The sequence below is a fragment of the Panthera pardus genome, unplaced genomic scaffold, assembly GCF_024362965.1.
Source record: "Panthera pardus isolate Hobbes unplaced genomic scaffold, ASM2436296v1 HiC_scaffold_11, whole genome shotgun sequence".
In the NCBI taxonomy this organism is placed as follows: Eukaryota; Metazoa; Chordata; class Mammalia; order Carnivora; family Felidae; genus Panthera; species Panthera pardus.
The window spans coordinates 88,651,929-88,671,657 of NW_026526666.1; the positions used below are offsets into that span (position 1 = coordinate 88,651,929).

At 51.3% G+C, this 19,729-nt stretch overlaps 1 long non-coding RNA gene and 1 pseudogene across 1 annotated transcript; both read left to right on the plus strand.

The window, feature by feature from the left end:
* Window positions 1–268: 268 nt before the first annotated feature.
* Window positions 269–3,117, plus strand: LOC128772965 (uncharacterized). The gene is made up of 4 exons (XR_008417104.1): window positions 269–497; window positions 1,264–1,379; window positions 2,525–2,820; window positions 3,008–3,117. It is a non-coding gene; the product is annotated as an uncharacterized LOC128772965 (long non-coding RNA).
* Window positions 3,118–18,629: 15,512 nt separating this feature from the next.
* Window positions 18,630–18,734, plus strand: LOC128776053 (U4 spliceosomal RNA; annotated as a pseudogene).
* The last annotated feature ends 995 nt before the right edge of the window (window positions 18,735–19,729 follow it).

Here is a 19,729-nt window from a genome sequence, read left to right on the forward strand (position 1 = left end):
CAGTTGTTTTTTTTTTTAATTATTCTTTTTTTTTTTTTTTAACGTTTATTTATTTGTGAGACAGAGAGAGACAGAGCATGAACGGGGGAGGGGCAGAGAGAGAGGGAGACACAGAATCGGAAGCAGGCTCCAGGCTCTGAGCCATCAGCCCAGAGCCCCACGCGGGGATCGAACTCACGGACCGCGAGATCGTGACCTGAGCTGAAGTCGGACGCTTAACCGACTGAGCCACCCAGGCGCCCCATGACAGTTTTAATCATGAAGTTATTACAGCATCCAGCCAGCACAGGGAGTAAAAAGAACTAACCCGTTGGTGGGTGGTGACTAGGGGATCGCTAACTGATTTGGGAAAAACATGAATCTTGGTTTTCTTAAGAATCCTTGCCACCTGCTTTGGGATTCTCCTTGCCTGGTTCATTCTGAAATGAGGTGGTTGGAAGCCTTACATCAAGAGGAATGGGGCCACCGTGACCAGAGTGCCCACCTTTGAATTGCAGGTGAGGTCCAGGCCTTGGAGGTCAGGGGCTGGTGGGTAGACTGAACCCCTTCGGCTGGAACCTAGCCCTTTGGGATCCTGCGTGAGGGGGGCTGGCTGGGGATGAGGTTCCGCTCTTTGCAGGAGTTTGGACCTTGGTGTGCCTGCTCCTTAGCCTGAAACAGCCCTCTGGCAGTTGAAAGGCATGGCAGGGAAAAAACCCTGTTGACAGTTCAAGCTTTTGATCTTTTTGATTTGTAGGGTCAATAGGCCAGTATTATCTGAAGTAAAAATAACCGTGCTCATCGAGAGAAAAAAAAAAAACAAAAACGAAAATGCAGATAAATATAATGAAGACTAAATTAAGTAACAATACATTTAATAAATAACTGAAAAATTTTCATCCAAAGAGAACTACTGTGGCTCTTCCCTACCTTTTTCTCTGCCTACAGGAAGGCCACAGCCCCCGGGGTTAAATGCACAGGCTCTCTGAGCTGGATTCTAATCCCAGCTATACACAGGTGGCCTGGTCTCCTAAACTGTCTGAACCTCATTTCCCCAGTTGTAAAATGAAAATAAAGACCGCATCTATGAAATTAAAAAGTATATTTAGAAGGTTTTTTTTTTTTTTTTTAAGAAATGATCTATGTTGTAGGATTGACATAATCCCTGTAATTGACTCAATAAATGTTAGCTCTCATCGTGGCAAATATGTATCCTGACCAAAAAAAAAAAAAATGATATCACTCCACGGATACTGTTGTTACCTGCTGTTTCTCTCCCATTAGGCAACAACGTGAACCTCTTTCCAGCATGAAATGTTCTGTGAAGACCTTTGTATGGAAGACCTGGCCTCATTTACCAGGTACCCACTGAGGGACATTCGAGTTACATCCAGTTTGTCGTTAGTATAATCAATGCTGTATTAACATAACTACAGCTAAATCTTTGTGCCCAGCCACAATTATTTCCCCGGGGGACGGTTTCAAGAGGTAGGATTGCAGGATCTTAAGGGCAGGCACAATTTTATGACATTTAGTCCCTGTGACCGACTGTTCTCCAGAAAGGTGGTACCAAGTTCCTTTCCCACCAGCAGGGAACAAGAGTGATTCCTTCCCCACACCATCACCAACACTGGCCTTTATCATTTTTGCCCATCTTTAAGCAATTATTCTTGAGCAAGGGAATTTCTTTTATCTGTCTGATTCAACTGGGAACTCCCGGAGGGCAGGGCAGGGAGGTAGTCCCTTCATCTCCCTGTAGCTCCGGCAGCTAATACATGTTCTACCCACAGTAAACACTCAAGAAATATCTGAACTGAGTCTCAAGCCAAGAGTGACTTTTTAAGTGCCCTGGGCGGACAATTCTTATTAAATGCGAGACCTAACAACTAAGGATTCTACCTAGATGAGTTCAGGGACTCTACACAGAGGAAGACAAAGGCATTTCCAGAAGCACTGCGCTGATATTCAGATGTTAATCAGCCAAGTGATAAGTTCTGAGATCAGCCTGGGTTGGGGCCACTCATCTGCCAGCAGATTTGCATGAGATCCACTCCTGTTTCAAAGACTTGAGGGAGCTCTGAGCCAGGATACTTGGGTTTCGCACTGTCACCATTTTGGCGGTGGCCCAGGACACATCACTTCATCCTTTTGGGCCTGGTGTCCCTATCTGTTTGGTGGGGAGCTTAATAGTGTCTCCATCGAGGTATATCAACAACCATGGGGTTCTGCCTCCCTCTCCCTTCCAACACTTACTGAGGGTTTATTATGTGTGCTGGCACTGGGTTAGCATGAGACATAAAGAACTCTGGAAGTCCTGGCTTTAAAACCCTTGCTCTGAAACACTGTCACTATGTGCCCTTGGCAATGGAACTGATGAGACCTGCCTTGGAGGGTTTGGTGGGAAGATTAAATATGCTCATCTGTGCAAAGCACTTAGGACAGTACTTGGTACCTAGTTAAGCACTCAGCCTCAGCAATGATTATCTGATTTAAACTACACGGTGACCCTGTGAGGTAACTATTTATTATTTACCCCATTTTATAGATGGAGAAACATGGGGCAGAGACGTGACACAGCCCGTAAGGAGAAAGCCGGGATTGATCTCCCATCTGTTTGACTCAGGACTTTTTCATTTAGAATAGGAAATATTAATATTAAAATTGTTATATTAAATAGTGAAGCTGGAGAACGCTCCAGATCCCCTAAGCCAATCCCCTCGCCTGACAAGGCCCAGAGTGGAAGGGACTTGCCCAAGGACATACAGCAGGATGGTGACAGTGCAGAGCCGGGGCTCCAGCCTCCTGATGGCCACTCAGGAGCCAGGTGCCCGGTGCCCAGGGGTAAGGAGGCCTCTCCCATTGGGAGGAGCCGGGGAGCTTATGGGGGTGTGAGCATCTCTGCAGCCCCGACCCAGGCCAGGTGCCAGGAGAAGCCACTGTTGTCACTGGCCACTGCAATTACTCCTTTTGTCCATAATTCTACGTGCGGGTCTGCTCCCAACTCCTGCCTGGATTTTCCTCCCTGCAGCTGCCCTCAGTGCCAAGGAAGGGTGACCAAAAGTGTCTGCTCTGGCTGCTGAGTCAACCTGTTCGGCATTTCAGGCCCTGAACTACCCCTGCCCCTGCCCACCCCCACCCCCCAACCCCCCAGCGGCTCACGCCTTCCCGGTCTTGTTTTCAGGCTAGTTTTTTGTAAGGATATGTTTTATTTAACCCAACGTATGTAAAAAAAAAAGTGTGATTTCAACATACAGCCAATACAAATAAAGTGTTAACAAGGCATTTTATATTCTTTTCTTGTACAAGTCTTTGAAATCTGGAATCGATTTTACACTTACCACACATCTCAATTTGAATGCTATGTTTCCAAGGGCTCGTAGCCAAAAAATGGAAACAACCCAAATACCTGTGAACTGATGAATAGATACGCAAATGGTGGCATATACTTTCAAAGGAATATTACATATTATTCAGCCATAAAAAGGAGTAAATGCAAGATGAAGGAAACCTTGAGAAACTATGCTCAGTGAAAGAAGCCAGAATCAAAAGAACATATATTAAATGACTCCATTTATATGCTACGTCCAGAATGGGCAAACTCATAGAGACAGAAGGTAAATTATGGTTGCCAGGGGCTGGGGGCAGGGGAGAACATAGAGAGATTGGTAACAGGTATGAGCTTTCCTTCTGGGGTGATGAAATGTTCTGCATTTAGTGGTGACGGTCGCCTAACCTTGTGAATATACTAACAGCCACTGAGTTGTATACTTTCAAATGGAGAATTTAATGGTATGTAAATTATGTCTTAATTAAGCAGCTAGTTAGAGAAAAATACATGAAAAGTGTGACGCAGTCCTACCAAAGCAACAAAGTTGTCCTTCATAGGAAAATATTTTACGCTGAGTCAGTTTCCAGATTTAAATATAAGTTAAATTAAATTAAATTAAGTCTAAAAGCCAGGTCCTCAGTGGCACTAGCAGGCCCCAGTGCTCTGCTAATCCCCCTCAAAAGTCCTAGGCAGTGGGCATTCGGTTCTCCTTTGCTGACGGACACACAGCTCTTTTTTTTTTTTTTTTTTTTAATTTTTTTTAATGTTTATTTTTGAGACAGAGAGAGACAGAGCATGAGCAGGGGAGGGGCAGAGAGAGAGGGAGACAGAATCTGAAGCAGGCTCCAGGCTCTGAGCCGTCAGCACAGAGCCCGACGCGGGGCTCGAACTCACGGACCGTGAGATCATGACCTGAGCCGAAGCCGGACGCTTAACCGACTGAGCCACCCAGGCGCCCCGACACACAGCTCTTAACCGCGGTGTGAACCCAGATCCACCAGCTCCAGTGGCTTAGCCACTGCTTCCCGGGGTTCATTCATTTACTGAGTGCCCACCGTGGACCTGATATTCATTTGAGTACCCCCTCTCGCCCGGCCTTCCTCCTCACTGGAGCCTTCCCGCAGGGGTGCGTAATCTCCCGGGAGGTGCCCCCCCCCCCCCCCAGAAGCTTGCAGCCTCACATCTGAAATGGCAGCTGCGGGGCAGCGGGCCCAAGGGAGGCCCGGGCCACTGGGAAGGCGCTCCTCGCCAGCCACGCCTGGCAGAAGGGAGGCCTGGGCACAGCCATCGCAGGAGCAGGCCCCAGCAGTCAGCCCACTCGAGGTTTCTCCCCATCCCACGGGAAATTACCACCTGGGGTTCAAAATCAGCCTTCATCAGCCACAAATGTCGTTTGACTCCCAAACGGCCTGTTGCCCTCCTCCTCATCTTCCAGGGCGTTTTTGTAAACCCCTCTTCTTCCTCCAATCATGGGGATGGAACTTTCCAGGCTTAACTTCAGGCAGGGAGGGAATCAGGCTGTTCTCAAGGAAGCTGAAGAGAGTTAGTACCCGAAGCCCCTATCTGAGGCCTTGCCCGTCCCGGCTTCTGCCGAGAACACTGCCCCCCGAAAGGCTGCGAGAAAGAGGCTGGTTCCACACTCGAGGTCTGGTTGCCTCAACCCAGGATGAACCGGCAAATTCCTCTCAACCTCCCTCAGAGAAGTGAACGGTAGTTCTAACCCCCGGCTTTCAGGATAAAGCACAGGCTGGGAGAAGCCAAACATTTGAGGGCTGTGGAAAGACAGCCGCTCCCACCCCTGCGTGCCTCTGTGACAGCTCTCACTGTGGGAAGGAGCCAGAACTAGGGGGGCAAATGTGCTACTGAGTCGAACACAAATGACGAGTGATCATTTCTCCCTACCTTCAACTCCTGGGCCTTGCGGGGAGGTGGGCCTGAATTGAGGAAGGGGATATAAAAGCAGAAATTAGTTACGACATCTAGATTTTTCTTTTGGTCTGAGTCCCCGAGACTGTTTGAGCCAAGCTCAAGTTTGTTTGAGGGATATCCTGGGGGTTACTTTTTTCTTGACTCTCGAGTATAGTGTATGTTTGTGGAAGGAATTTATCAAAATCTCGAGAGGCAGTAAATACCCGAAAATTCAAAAACCACGTTACCTCACCATCCAGTGCTGATATTTTAAACCTTCCAAACTATTCTCCCGTCCACAAGTGGACGCTCCCCAACAAAACCGGAATTGCACACAAGGTGCTATGTTTTATAAACTTGCTTTTTTCAAAAGACCCGTATCAATGGGTTTTCTTTTTTGTTGTCGTTTAATGTTTATTTATTTTTGAGGGGGGAGAGGGGCAGAGAGAGAGAGGGAGCCACAGAATCCGAGGCAGGCTCCAGGCTCCGAGCTGTCAGCGCAGAGCCCGATGCGGGGCTCAAACCCGCGAAGCGCGAGACCCCGACCTGAGCCGAAGTCTGGCACTTCACCGACTGAGCCACCCAGGCGCCCCGAGTTTGTTGCTGTTTTAAATGACCATATGGATCGTTGTGCAGCACACTAGGTGAATTATTACTAAAACCAGAAATGATCCCCGCAGCCTCCTGGGAGATGAACATGATTAAGCCCAGTGACTTCAGGGTGGCTTATTAAGGAGATAAATTCCATTTCTTCTTGTTAAGCGTGGCTGTTAAACACTCACAGCCCAAGATGAAAGGAAGGGGGCGTGGCCGAATCAGCACTTCGGATCAGCCACCTGTTTTATTAAGCGTGCCCGTGTGTCCAACACCGCAGAACGAAAAGAAAGGTGCTTGTGTCGACTGGGACTGTATCTCACCTCCGGCCCTTCCCCTGCCCACCTCAGCCCGAGAGAGAGCTTGAGGCTGGGGGAAAAGGGCCTTGGCAGAAAGCACCTCGCAGAACTAGAAGCTCGGAAAAAAACCCAGAAGCTAAAAAAAAAAAAAAAAAAAAAAAAAAAAAAAGTGGGGAAGGTGATAGGAACTTGCTGTCTTTGGAGACCAGTTTCTGGCCCTCTGGATTTTCAAAGAGCGTACGTACAAAACCTCCGCTCCGGGCCGGTTGTCTGCATGGTGTCTGTCCTCCAGTGACCGGACATGGTGAGCTTACGGCCTTTGGTGATTAAGAGGCTGCCCTTGACCTGAGCTGAAGCGGCTCCCACCTGCCCACTGAGATGAGCCGCCCATTTCTGTCTTCTCAACCTGTCCCTTGTCCTTCCCAGCGAAGAAACCAGAGTTGCCTGGGACAATGTCAAACTTTGCAAGGTCGTAAATGACCTATAAAGATCCTAAGACAGAATGCTCAGGAAAGAGGAAACGCTAATTAAGGAAATCCTGAATGTCCTAAGCCTGCTCATGAATAAGAGGGACATAATCACAGGCAAAATGGAGAAGCTCGTAAATTAGGATAAAGCCCCAGCCTCGGCACGGGTGGGACCTGGCAGATGGGAACCCAAGGTTCATTTCTGGGGTTAATGGAATCCTGCCCGGTCCTCGGGATTGCCTAACGCCAGGCACGGTGTTTCCTTCCTGCCTCGCCGGGAGACGTGAGTAAGTCTGAGACAAGTGATCACGGCACAGTCACTGAAAGCCAGAGTGATACTTGCTCTGGGCCACAGAGTGAAGTGGGTCACCGGAGATGGTTAGAACTCCAAGCTGTGTCTTAGAGAGGTGCTCCCAGAGCAGTAAATGACACCCCCTCCCTTTCCCTCTCCCTATTGGGCATCTTTGTCTCTCAGTCATTTATCACAGGAAACAAGGGACTGGAAACAGGAAACAAGGGACAGGACTACCTAGGGCTTCTTCTTTTTAAAAAAAAAAAAAATTTTTTTTTAACGTTTATTTATTTTTGGGACAGAGAGAGACAGAGCATGAACAGGGGAGGGGCAGAGAGAGAGGGAGACACAGAATCTGAAACAGGCTCCAGACTCTGAGCCATCAGCCCAGAGCCCGACGCGGGGCTCGAACTCAGGGACTGAGAGATCGTGACCTGAGCTGAAGTCGGACGCTTAACCGACTGAGCCACCCAGGCGCCCCAACCTAGGGCTTCTAAAACCCCTTTCCCTCCCAGAGCTCCAGGCTCTGCACCGTGGTCGCTACAAGCTTCCAGGCAAAGGATCAACACATTCAGCTAGAGAGAGACACTCTGGGATCAGAGACGTTGACTGACTGGGGTCCACTCACACAGCAAATGGGGGGGCGGGGGAGGAATCTGTTTCATTTGCTTTCCACCAAAGATTCTGTTAAAGATCCCACAATTTGATGGCTTAATATAAGCAAAATGGAAACCCCGTGACTCAATCCACATTTCCATGACTCAGAATCTGGAGAAAATTGGGAATGTCACATGTGGCACGTCTGATACCAAGAGGTTTCTTCACACCCTGATGACTGTATCTATGCAGACTCTTCGTCAATAAACCTTAACACTAACAACAGCGAAGGAAGGGTATCTGACCCTGACCGGACCCTTCTCTATTCCAGGCATTTACAGATCCCTATGTTTTCTCACATAGTTCTCACATTCAAGCCAGGGGATCGGGGGTGGGGGAGGTGTGGCGGGGGATCCAGGCTCAGAGAGGCGGTATGACCGCCCAGGATCACACAACGTCACAGCCTAGACTCAAACCCAGGGCAGTTGGGTTCTAGAGCCCAGTTTCCGAATTGTACGATTACAAGCAGATTTTGGCTCTGTTCAAGATGCAGGCTGGGGTGGAGGTTAAGATCACGGGCCATGAGCCAGAAGCACCTTGGAGCCTGTCTTGGCCACTTGCTTTGGGGCGAATTGCTTTGCCTCCTTGAGCCTCAGTTTCCTCATCTGTAAAATGGGACGGGGTGGGTGGGGAGAGACAATAGCTTTTGTGAGCATTAAATGAGATACTTCGAATACAGTGCTTAGCTCCCTGGGCTGGGAGTGCCGGCTTCTGGCAGCACCCAGGTGGGAGGGGTTGGGGAGGGCCCAGGCAGAGCTCTTAGAGGAGCCGTGGAAAGCGGGGCTCATCACAGCCACAATTTCGATGAAACCCGTAATTATAACCGCTCCTGCCACCCCTAGCCCTGGGGCAGTGATAGGATCTTTGCAGCTCTCCAGGGTCAGGTCTGATCACCACACGGATGGGCAGGCGCAGGGTGCCGCGGGAGACGGGTGGGGGACAGGTGGGAGGGGGTGCTTTTCTCTGAGTCAGGCAGCAGGACACGCCCCGAAGCACACCATGGGGCACCCCCACCCTACCAGAGAAGCTGCCTCTGTCCCTTTCACAGGAGGTTACAGAGGGAGATCCAAAGCCCTGGAGTTTCTGCCCACCTTCTGTTTTTTGAGTTTTGTGTGTGTGTGTGTTTTCCCCCAAAGCTCATATGCAACATGCTGAATTCGAACTGAATTCGTATTAAATATCAGCTCTTGTCAAGCAAACTTATCACGTACCGGGCTCTGGGCTAAGCACATTTTATTTATTTATTTATTTATTAAAAGAATTTTTTTTTTAACGTTTTATTTATTTTTGAGACAGGGAGAGACAGAGCATGAACAGGGGAGGGTCAGAGAGAGGGCGACACAGAATCTGAAACAGGCTCCAGGCTCTGAGCCGTCGGCACAGAGCCCAACGCAGGGCTCGAACTCACAGACCGCGAGATCATGACCTGAGCCGAAGTCAGCCGCCCAACCGACTGAGCCACCCAGGCGCCCCATGGGCTAAGCACATTTTAGATATAAATTAATTTAATCCTGACAACAGCCCCATGGGGGGTGGTATCAGTTGCTCCCGTGTAGCAATTACTATGGGCCCCTTTGTATAGATGGGGAAACTGAGGTTCCCAGAGGTTAAGTAACCTAACCTGCTCAAGGTCGCAGGGCTAGAAAGTGAGGCCTCAGGCCTCAGGGTAGAACATTCTGGACCTGGCCGCATGCTTACTGCTACCCTCTGAGCTACTATTTTTATCCCCATTTGGCAGATGCACAAACTGAGGCTCACCGTGCTAGTCGATGTCAGAGCTGGGATCTAGTGCCAAAGCCCATGCTCGCATCTTTATACCAGACTGGCCCACCATCCTGACTTCAGTGGACATGAATGATGGGCAGGGGAAGGGGTGGTTAGACAGCCCTGCCCCTGGGAATAATCACAAACCCGGAGCCCTGCTGAGGTGTTACCGTTCTCATTTGATGGATGAGAAAAATGAGGTCCAGGGAGGTGAGGTCCCTGCCAGCCAGACAGCAATTGGGCTCAGACTTGAACCCCTGTCTCCTGACCCAAAGGCTTGGTGCACCCCTCCTTGCAATCAAGGTGTCCGAAATTCTCCTCCAAGGAATTCATTCCTTGGGTCACGAAGGGGTTTGCTCTTCAAGTCATTTAAAAAGTATCTGTTGAGCAGTGACCTTGTTCCCAGCATGGTGCTGAGTCAGGGGCTTTCAGACTTTTGTAGAAGCTCAGGGGCTCCAAGGGAGGGTCCCAGGCAGGGTCTGAGGTGACCACACAGGCAGGGGTGTCTACCCACCGCCCCAGGAACTGTTTTCCTTGTACCTGTTTTATATCAAGATGCTCATAGATTTTCTTTTGGAGAGAGAGGTCCACGCCTAAAAACGCTTGAACATTACTATGTTTGATCCTGAGGACACAGAGATGATATGACGTGTCCCTGGCCTTAAAAAGCCATCAGGGGACAGACATAGAGACAAATCCACTGTCGTGCACCAGCAAGCTTAGCCACCACCCAGGTAGGTGTGAAGTGTGTCGGGAACTCAAAAGAAATGGCTAGCTCTGGGGACAAAAGAGGGTGCTGAGTGGTCAGGCAAGGCTTCTCTGAGGAGGGGACATTTAAACCCAGTTTGCAAGGATTGGATTCTCTGAGCAACTGTGGCGGGGAAAAGCATTCCCGATGGAGGGAACAGCGTGGTAAAGGTGTGATGAAGAATGGTGTATGTTGAGGGAGCCCCAAGGAGCCCTGGAACTGAAGATTTGGGAACACCATCGTGCTATCGTCAGCCTAATGGCTGACAACACGAACGCACGGCACCCAGAGACTCATGGGGCAAATAAGTCACAGAGCACGGATCCATAGAACAGATGACTTTGAAACTGTCGCTACTTTTACCGTCAAGATATTCATTGCACCTGCAGGGCCGGAAGTACTTCTGTTTACCACGCCAAATGCCGGGTGAGGCTGTGGGGACGAAGACATGAGCTATACAAAGCTCCCTGCTCTCCGGCACCCCCACATCTGTGGTGGGAAGGGGTGTGAACGTGCGGCCCAGGCTGCCGGTCAATGAGAATTTCTTAGGGTGGGCTGTGGCCGTGGGGGACGACAGGCTTTGGGGCCGATCGAGAGTTAGCTCTTGAAGCCCAGCGGCTGGCAAGGTGTGACACATTCCAACCAGGACGGCCAGGGAGGGCTTCGCGAGCAAGGTGGCCCCAAAGTTTGACTTGGGACGTGGGGAGGACTCCAGTGGACAGGGGTGGGAGAACACATTCTGGGCTGAGGAAGGAACAGCAACGGGAAGGGCCTGGACACAGGAATGCGCGGGGTGTGACTAGAGAACAGGGAGCAGCTGGGCTGGGCTGGGCTGGGGCACCGAGTCGAGTCGGTGGAAAGGGGAAGAAGGGGAAGGAGATAAGACTGGAAAGGTCTGTTGGAACAGGCGGCAGAGAAATGGGAAAGAGGCAAGCAAGGGGAGTCCGGACCCAGTGATCTGGGCGGCGGAATCTGGGCGTGGTCCCGACAAGCCTCGTGTTATCATCACCCTATGGGATGTCCACCACCTGGAAGTGCCTCTGAGGGACAAGAACACTCACAGCCCAGAGGGACAGTGGCCCGTAGTGGCTAGGAGGGCAGGGTCTAGAGCCAGCCGTGTGGATTCAAGTTCAATCGCCCTGCTAACCGGCCCTGTGACCTTGGGTGATCCGCTTTGCTTCTTTGGAGCCTCAGTCTGCCCCTCTGTACGACGGGGTCAGTAATACTTCTAGGACTGGCGTGGAGCTTAAACTGGTTAACACACTCAAAAGACACGGCACAGAACCGATCGCCTAGCAATTGCACCTGTCGTGCGAGTGCCTGTGACATATCCCCTGGCTCATTTCACTGCTTGCCCTTTCCAGCGGTGGTCAGAGGAGGAGGGCTCCGATGTCTCCGTCCGATTCAGGTGTCATTTCACTGGATTGTTTGGTTATTTAGTTGTCAGGCATGCTGCTTCCTCCTTTCCTGTCCCTCTTCGCAAGTACATAAGGGACGCTAACTCTGTTCGCTGCTTCCTTCTTTTTTCCCCCATTACTGTGTTTAATCTCTTCAATATTAAAAGTTTCTTTTTTTGGATAAATCTTTTTTTAATTTTTCTAATGCTTATTTATTTTTGAGAGAGAGAGAGAGAGAGAGAGAGAGAGAGACAGCGGGGGAGGGGGAGAGAGAGAGGGAGACACAGAATCTGAAGCAGGCTTCCCGATGTGGGGCTCAAACTCACCAACCACGAGATCATGACCTGAAGTCGGTTGCTCAACCGACTGAGCCACCCAGGCGCCCCTGTATAAATCTTTTTGAATGTTTATATATTTATTTTTGAGAGAGAGAGAGAGGGGCGGGGTAGGAGCAGGGAGAGAGGGAGAGAGAGAATCCCAAGCAGGCTCCACGAGGTCAGCGCAGAGCCAGAAGCGGGGCTCGATCTCATCAGCGGTGAGATCGTGACCTGAGCTGAAAGGACGAGCCTGACGCCTAACCCACGGAGCCACCCAGGCTCAGCTTTAATTTTTAAATGAAAAATTGCAATCCCCGCTCTGCTCCCAGGCTTTTTATTCGTAGTTTTATTAGAGTGCAAAATGTATCGGGGGCCATTTAGGATTTGAGAGACACTAGATTGAGCCAAAAATATCAGTAACATTGGATACCACTTACGAAGCACACGCTGATGACAAGCTGTACTTTGGATCTATTCTCCACGGGCTCACTGCCTTCTGCTCGTGCTGGGAGAGTTTTGTGGTGGGAAGTTCTGTTCACTCCCGGTCCCTATTTCTTCCACTCGGCGTTCACAGGGCGCCCGGCTTTGCCCGGCTCGCCGATCACAGGCCCATCTCTGCCGGGCCCCGTGCTGAGCCCGAGGAGTACTGACTGCCCAGGGTGAGCGGCTCTTCTGGCCCCGGGGCCCGAGTATCTGGACCGTTAAACCATCACCCGGTGGGATCTGGGCTGAGCGTCTCAGGGGAATCCCAAGGAGCGAGCGGAGCCCCAGGGCCACACCGCCACACCGGAGGTGATAAGAGAGGACAGGCGAAGGCACCACTTCAAAGGGGAACCATCCTGATTTGTCCCGGTATCATGAAGTCATACTAGTGACTGCAACTTTCGACATTCAGATGGTCGTCTGGGTTTGGCGGGACAGCCAGGGAGGGGAAGGTTGGGACAAAGAGCGTGCGTGCCAAAGATGTGAGCCCGATGCTCTGAGGCAGACAAACTTCTCCAAACCTCAGGTGAACGTCCCCCTCCCCGCAGGGCACAGACGCAGGGGTGAGGGTAACAACGGTGGTTGTCTTTCGAATTTTGAAGACCTACCAAAAAGTTGTCAGGCACCGCGTTGGTACAGAGAGAACACCGAGCTCAGATACTGACATAGCCAAGGTCACGCAGCCCCCCCAGCGGCCTGACACGGGTACCCGGAGCTTGCGGTGGGAAGAAGGCTGAAGAACGGACGGTTGACCCTCATTATTCGCAGAGTCTGTGTTTGTGGAGTAGCCAGCTTGCCAAGATTTATTCGCAATCCCCAAGTCAGCACCTGAGGCACCTTTGTGGTCGTTTTTGGACACGCATCCAGTGGGGGGGGGGGGGGGGGGATACGAACTGCCCAACACACACATTCCCAGTTGACGATAAACACGGTGACGCTCCACCTTCTTGTTTCGGGTTTGTTTTTGTTTTGTTTTGTTTTGTTGAGTTTTATTTATTTATTTTGAGAGAGAAAGAGGGTGCGCACATGCGTGGGTGGGGGAGGGGCGGAGAGAGAGAACAGGAGAGAGAGAGAGGGAGAGAGAGGCTGTGAGGTCAATGTGAAGAAATCAGCAATTATGTTAAATAAGGTGCATTTAAACAGAAACATGTCAAACAAGGTTACAGGTTGATCAGTTGATGGAAACGTGATCAGAGGCTTGCAGGAGCGTTCGCCTGTATTTCCCCTGGGAGCAGTAGGGACTTTACAGAACAGAATTATCACAAATGATGAGAAGCCACTGTATATAACAAAATGGGAGTTCTTTGTCAAACGTGCTTCTCTCCCCAGCCCCAGCCCCCAGAGACATATACATACAGAAATACATATGTATACATGTAGTCTCATTCTTTAAAAACTTGTCAACAATTCAGAAGAAAATTCAATGAAACATTGAAAGTCCATTTTTATTTCCCCATCCATACCCCTCCCCGTTCATAGTTTGATGTTTTGTTTCCAGACTCTTAAAAAAAAAAAAAACATTTCAGGGGTGCCTGGGTGGCTCGGTCGGTTGAGCGTCTTGACTTCGGCTCCGGTCACGATCTCACAGTTCGTGAGTTCGAGCCCCACGTCAGGCTCTGTGCAGATGGCTCGGAGCCTGGAGCCTGCTTCAGATTCTGGGTCTCCCTCTCTCTCTCTGCCCCTCCCCTACTCTCTCTCAAAAATAAACGTTAAAAAATTAAAAAAAATTTTTTTAATGTTTTATGATTTTTCTGACCAAAGTGAACTGATTTCTAAATCCTTAAATCAGACTCATATATATGTTTACAACCATATCCAAAGACATGTGGCCCTCTTTTGGGTTGTTTTTCAATTAACCTACATGGGAGACTACTGTCTATTTAATTGTGCAATTTCCCTTTCTCATATAACAACAGGCTGTGTGCTACTTTCTGTGTTTTGGTCCCTACATACCTGCCTCACTCGTTCTAAAGATCTGTGGTGTATTCTCTCATTTATTAAGCTATTTCTCCCTTAGATGGTCATTTAGGGTGTCTTCATTTTTCATTATTACACACATTTTTTTTTAAGTTTATTTATTTTTGAGACAGAGAGAGACAGAGCATGAACGGGGGAGGGGCAGAGAGAGAGGGAGACACAGAATCTGAAACAGGCTCCAGGCTCTGAGCTGTCGGCAGAGAGCTCGACGCAGGGCTCGAACTCACGGACCGCGAGATCATGACCTGAGCTGAAGTCGGCCACTTAACCGACTGAGCCACCCAGGCGCCCCTATTACAAACATTTTTGTTCGTGCCAATGAGGGGGTTGCAGCCAAATCAAGGTCCCTGGGCCCTTTGGTAGGTGGGGCTCCCAGTCCTTCCCAGAGGTCTCTTCCACTGGGAGAGCTGGGCGAAGGCTGGTGCAGATGTGGGGCAGAGCCAGAAACAGAGCTCCGGTTACTTACTGGGACAGAAACAGGTGCCTGGGAGGGCAGGGGGCGGAGGGCACAGAGCCGTGCTCCTGGCAGTGCGTGTGGTCCCATTCCTCAGGCCCTTGTGCAAACACCTGGCTTTGTCACTGGCTGAATAGGACAGTCAGCCCCAAATTAGCACTAATGTGAGGGCGTTTAACCCTCTGTGAGGCCCTTTGATAAAACACAAAAGAACTTTTTCAGGGGCTGGGCTGTCCAGCCCAAACAGGTCTGCCGGGCAGGAGTGCCGGGCCCTAGGACACTCAGCAGCTGCTCTCTTTGGGCCAACCCAGCAGGTGGGGTTCTGAGCACAGCCCAGGGTCCCGCAGGGGCCTGGCAGGCTGGGGCCACCACGCAAGGGGGCAAGGGGACAGGGTCTCACGGCAGGTTAGCGCCTGGATATCAGGGACACCCTCGGAGCCTCAGTTCCCTCATCCATAAAATGGGGATGGCGAGTATAATGACTCCAAGAGCTTGTTAACAAGATGACGCGAGATGATCCCCGGTCCCCTTCTCCAGGAGGCCTTTCCTGATCACCGCCGTGCAGCAGCTCAGAGATCCCCCGCCCAGCCCCACACTTCTTTCCTATTTTCTTCTCCTTCCACAGCACCGGCCGCCTTCCAACCCGCTGGAAGCCACGCCAGGTATCCCATTTACCGTCTGTCCTCTCCAGCCATCGGCTGCGCGAGGGCAGAACTTCTTAGGTCTGGCTCATCTCCTCGCCGTGTCCCAAGGGCCTAACGCAGTGCCTGGCACACAGCGAGCCTTTGACAAAAGCCAGCCTCGGTGGCGGCTACCGTTGGCATGATTCTCACACTCAATGTAGCTCCCCAGGGCACACAGACGAGCAGCTTCCTGTGGCACGGGGCCATGCTTATCAGGATTACCACCCTCCTCAGCTCGTAAACCCAGGACTGTTTGGGCCCGTGAAAACCCACAGCAGAGGGCTGGGCCCGGCCCCCCCAGTTTTCTCTGAGTGGAGGGTGGGCGCACAGGGGCATCTGTCAGCGTGTGTGTCTACCCGGTGTGTCTTTGGTGTGGGGGGCTCAAGGGGCCACACTGTACCTCAGGGGCTTCCCTTGCCCTCAAAATGGAGACAGGTTGTGACTGTGTGGGGCGAGCAGCCCGCCGCGTCTCGCCGGGCATGTAGCAGCCTGTGTGCGCTCAGCGTGCAGGGCTGCGTGGGCGAGGCCCTGGGTTTGCCCGTCCCGGCGGCCTGCGCTTCAGAGGAGGCCTGCCCGGGCCTGCCCGCCCCTAATCTGACCGCACAATCAGGGAACTGACTGAACCCCGAGTTCTAGGGGGAGCTCGGCCACGGGCCCAGAGCTGCAAGGCACCCCAGCGAACGTCAAGGCTTCTGCCACAGTCCCCTTGGCCTTGGCCCGGCCTTGATCCGCAAGATGCCAAGTCTAAGGGCCTCCCACGTAGGCATGGGAGGCTTTAGAGCTGCCGGCTGCTTCCTGATTCTGAAAGGGACGTTGGTGTTTCCTGAGGGCCAGCGATGGGTCAGACCTGTGTCGAGGAGCCAGGGACCGGGGTGGGGGTGCGGGGGTGGGGGGCGAGCCACGCAGACCCAGCCTTGCCCTGTGAAGCTCCCGGTCCTGGCCGAGGAGGCAGGCGTTAAAAAAGAGTCCAGAGGTACTTAAGCTGAGGCGGAAAGAAGAGCGCAAAAGACTGTATTTCTGGGCGCAGGCTAGACTGGGGGTGAAGAAATAACGTGTAAACTATGTCCAAAAGTATCGTTGGTGTCCGTCAGGCGGAGGGGCTGGGACTGGGGTGGAGTGACAAGAACCGTGTCTCCGGAAGAAGGAACAGCGTGTGCGAAGGCCCAGAGGCAAGCTTCCCCACAATGTGATTTCGCTGAAACTGGTAGCACCCCGAGAGGAAGCATCTTATTTTGCAGATGAGGAAACCGGGTCCTCAGGAGGTCCTCAACCTGCTAGGGCTGCACAGTGGCACTCTGAGCCCGCGGGGTCTCCCTGGGGACTCCACCTGAGTCACCCGCCCCTCCGAAAGGCCAGTCCCCTTTTCCTGTGGCAAATGGGCAAAAGGCTCGGGATTTCTGGCGAGGAGCCTCGTCAGGTAGGAGAGAGGGCGAGTGTGAGTGGGAAAGAGGAGAGCCCGCTTCCGAGGTTACCGGGAAGGCAATTCCGGGACTCAAGCATCCGTTCCCAGCCGGCTTCCGCGTTGGGTGCTGCCCTATCTGATCCACCTCTCCTGAAATGAATCACCGTGCAAAGTGGGCCAGATATGTGTAGGGAAGTAAATAAAGTGAACATGTGGCCCAGTTCCCCGCTCCTGGAGGAAGCAGCTCTCTGGAGAGTTTCCAGGTAAAGCTGAGCGTGTCTTGCAATTTTCGTTAATCACACAGTTGATTTTCCCCACGCGATTGAATGAGGTCAGCACCAAGAGGTGACAGACAGAAGCAGGGGGTGCGGGTGGGGGCGGGGGGCGGTGCACACAGAAGGCGCATCTGACAATGCCTGGGGAAGGCCTAAGCGGGGCGGGGGTCACTCACTGCGGCCTGTTCCACATTTATTTAAATGTTCTGTGAGATGCCCTCCTGTCCCGTGGTGACAGCCATAGCTTGACAACACCCTGGGCTGGAGAAGGCGATGTCACTTTTGAGAAAGCGTTAGATGGCATTCTCCATGCTCCCTGACGGGGACAGGATGACCATGATTGGGGCCCCCAAGTGGTAAGTGAGGTCCCACCTGTCCCCACGTAGCCACACCCACCTGGGTGAGCGTTGAGGAGCCAGGCGGGAGGCATCCGTGTAGGCAACTTGTGCAATCCCCCATCTGCCCAGGTGAATCCACGTCCCCCTGCTTCAAGCGTCAGGGGTGCCAACCTTGCCTGTGGTCCAGGGGCCTTCGAGAAGCGGCTCAGCAGGAATGTCTGGTCCAAAGGGCAAAGGGGACCCCCACCCGGCTTCAGGAATGGGCTTTCACCCAATCTTCCGTATCCGTTCGGAGGTTGATGGAGGATGGGTGGGGGGGTGGGGGGGAGGTGCTGGAGACATTAGAAAACTCACTGCAGAAACAACTGCCCGAGACCTTCTAAAACGGGGCACGTGGCAAGGCTAGGTGTAACTTGCCCGGGGTCCCACGCGGTCACGCACGGCAGTCAGGACCGGACCCAGGTTTGGGCAGGCTCCCGGACCCCTGGCTAGCCCTGGATCAGTGTGTCTGTGGTTACGTACCTATGGAAGAAAGGGCCAGAAGCATGTACATCAAAGTGACTGCTGTTTACCAGTGGGATGAAAAGGGGACCAGGGAGGGGCTTTTGCTTGCTCTCTTTCGCATTCGTGGCTTGTCTCACTTGTTTTCTTCGCAACTTTTTACCGTCTCATCCTGCTATGTCTGGACATAGGCAAAAGGGTGTTTTTGCATCGTGGCTCCAATCCGGCAACATTTATCGACGGCTTTAAAACCATCCTAAGGCAACACCACACGTGGTCAAGGACATGAAGGCTGTTGTCTAAGGGTGGTTGCTCCTGAACCCACTGTTGCATCTCCTTGCACATGGATACACGTTCCAGATGCGGCACGACTGTTGCCGGAGCATCACTCAGCCTTTCAGAGCAGAATCTTCGAAGAATCCGCGAGGACAGGGGAAGGCGCTAACGATGAAGAGTCAATTCTAAGAAAGAGGATATGACGCTGCGGATAGAGTATGATGCCAACTGTGTGTTTAAAAAGATTCTGTAGAAGAAGGGCTAGAAAAAAATGCAGCAAGCATTAATATTGGTTATCTTTGGCTGCTGGCGACGTCGTGATGACTTCAAACTTCTTTCTACTTTTATTGACTTTCTAACTTTTCTCCAATAAGCACGGACGTAGCTTTTCGGATCGGACGTAAAAATAACAAAAGAACTAACATTTGCTAGTGTTTCCTGGGTGCCAGGCACTGTGCTGAGCATATTTTCTTCTTAATTTTTAAATTTCAGCACTGCACAGTGGCAGTGTCGTAGCCAATGAGGTTTATCTGAGGCACGATTGTTGCTAATTGAAAATTCCCCCCCACCAAATTTTTAAATTTATTTTGAGAGAGAGCGTGCACACAAGCAGGGGAAGGGCAGAGAGAGAGAGAGAGAGAGAGAGAGAGAGAGAGAAGCCCAAGCAGGTTCTGTACCATTAGCACGGAGCCTGATGCGGGCTTGAACTCACCAACCGTGAGATCATGACCTGACCCGAAATCAAGAGTCGGATGCTTAACCGACTGAACGACCCAGGTGCCCCTGTGCTAAGCAGCTCGTGTGTCTCATCTCATTAATCTTCACAACAAACCTGTGAGTAGGTTAGAGAGAACGAGTTATAAACGTTAAGTAATCTGTCTATCATCACCCGGCTGGTGTGTGGTGAGGCCGAGGTGTGAGTCCAGCCGGACTGACTGCAGAGGCCAATCTCAACCACTGTGAATGCTATTTTTCTTTAAAATAAAGATGGCGCTCCAACGGTTGGCTCTTATTCATTGTGCTCATTGGACGGGAAGACCTGAAGCAGGGTTGCCATGTACAGTTGGGCAGGTTGTGGTCTGCACAAGAGAGCATGTACTCTGCTTGCTAGGCTGTGAGCCTGGGCAAGGAGCTGTATCCACCTGAAGGGAGGGATGCCTTTTCATGGAAATGCAAAGTACCTGCCAGAAGCAGTGAAGAGACGCCAACACCAAATGTTGACAAGGCTGTGAAGGAACTGGGTCTCTCATTCATCGCTGGTGATAATATGAATTGATAAAACCCACTTTGGCAAAGAGCCCGTCAGTTTTCTGTAACACAAAACATATACCTACCCTGTGACCCAATACTTAAGACTTCCACGCCTTAGTGCAGGTATTATCAGTACTCTTACTCGAGTAAGAGTACTTGCACAAAGAGGCTTATAGAAGGGTGTTTACAGCGTCTTTTCCAGAAGAAGGAGCCCTGGTGGCCATCACTAGGAGAAGGGTTAAATAAACTGTGGTATAGAAAGAACAAATTACCAGTAGGTATAACAACCTGGATAAATCTCGAAAACATTACACTGAGAGAAAGACGCCTTACACAAAC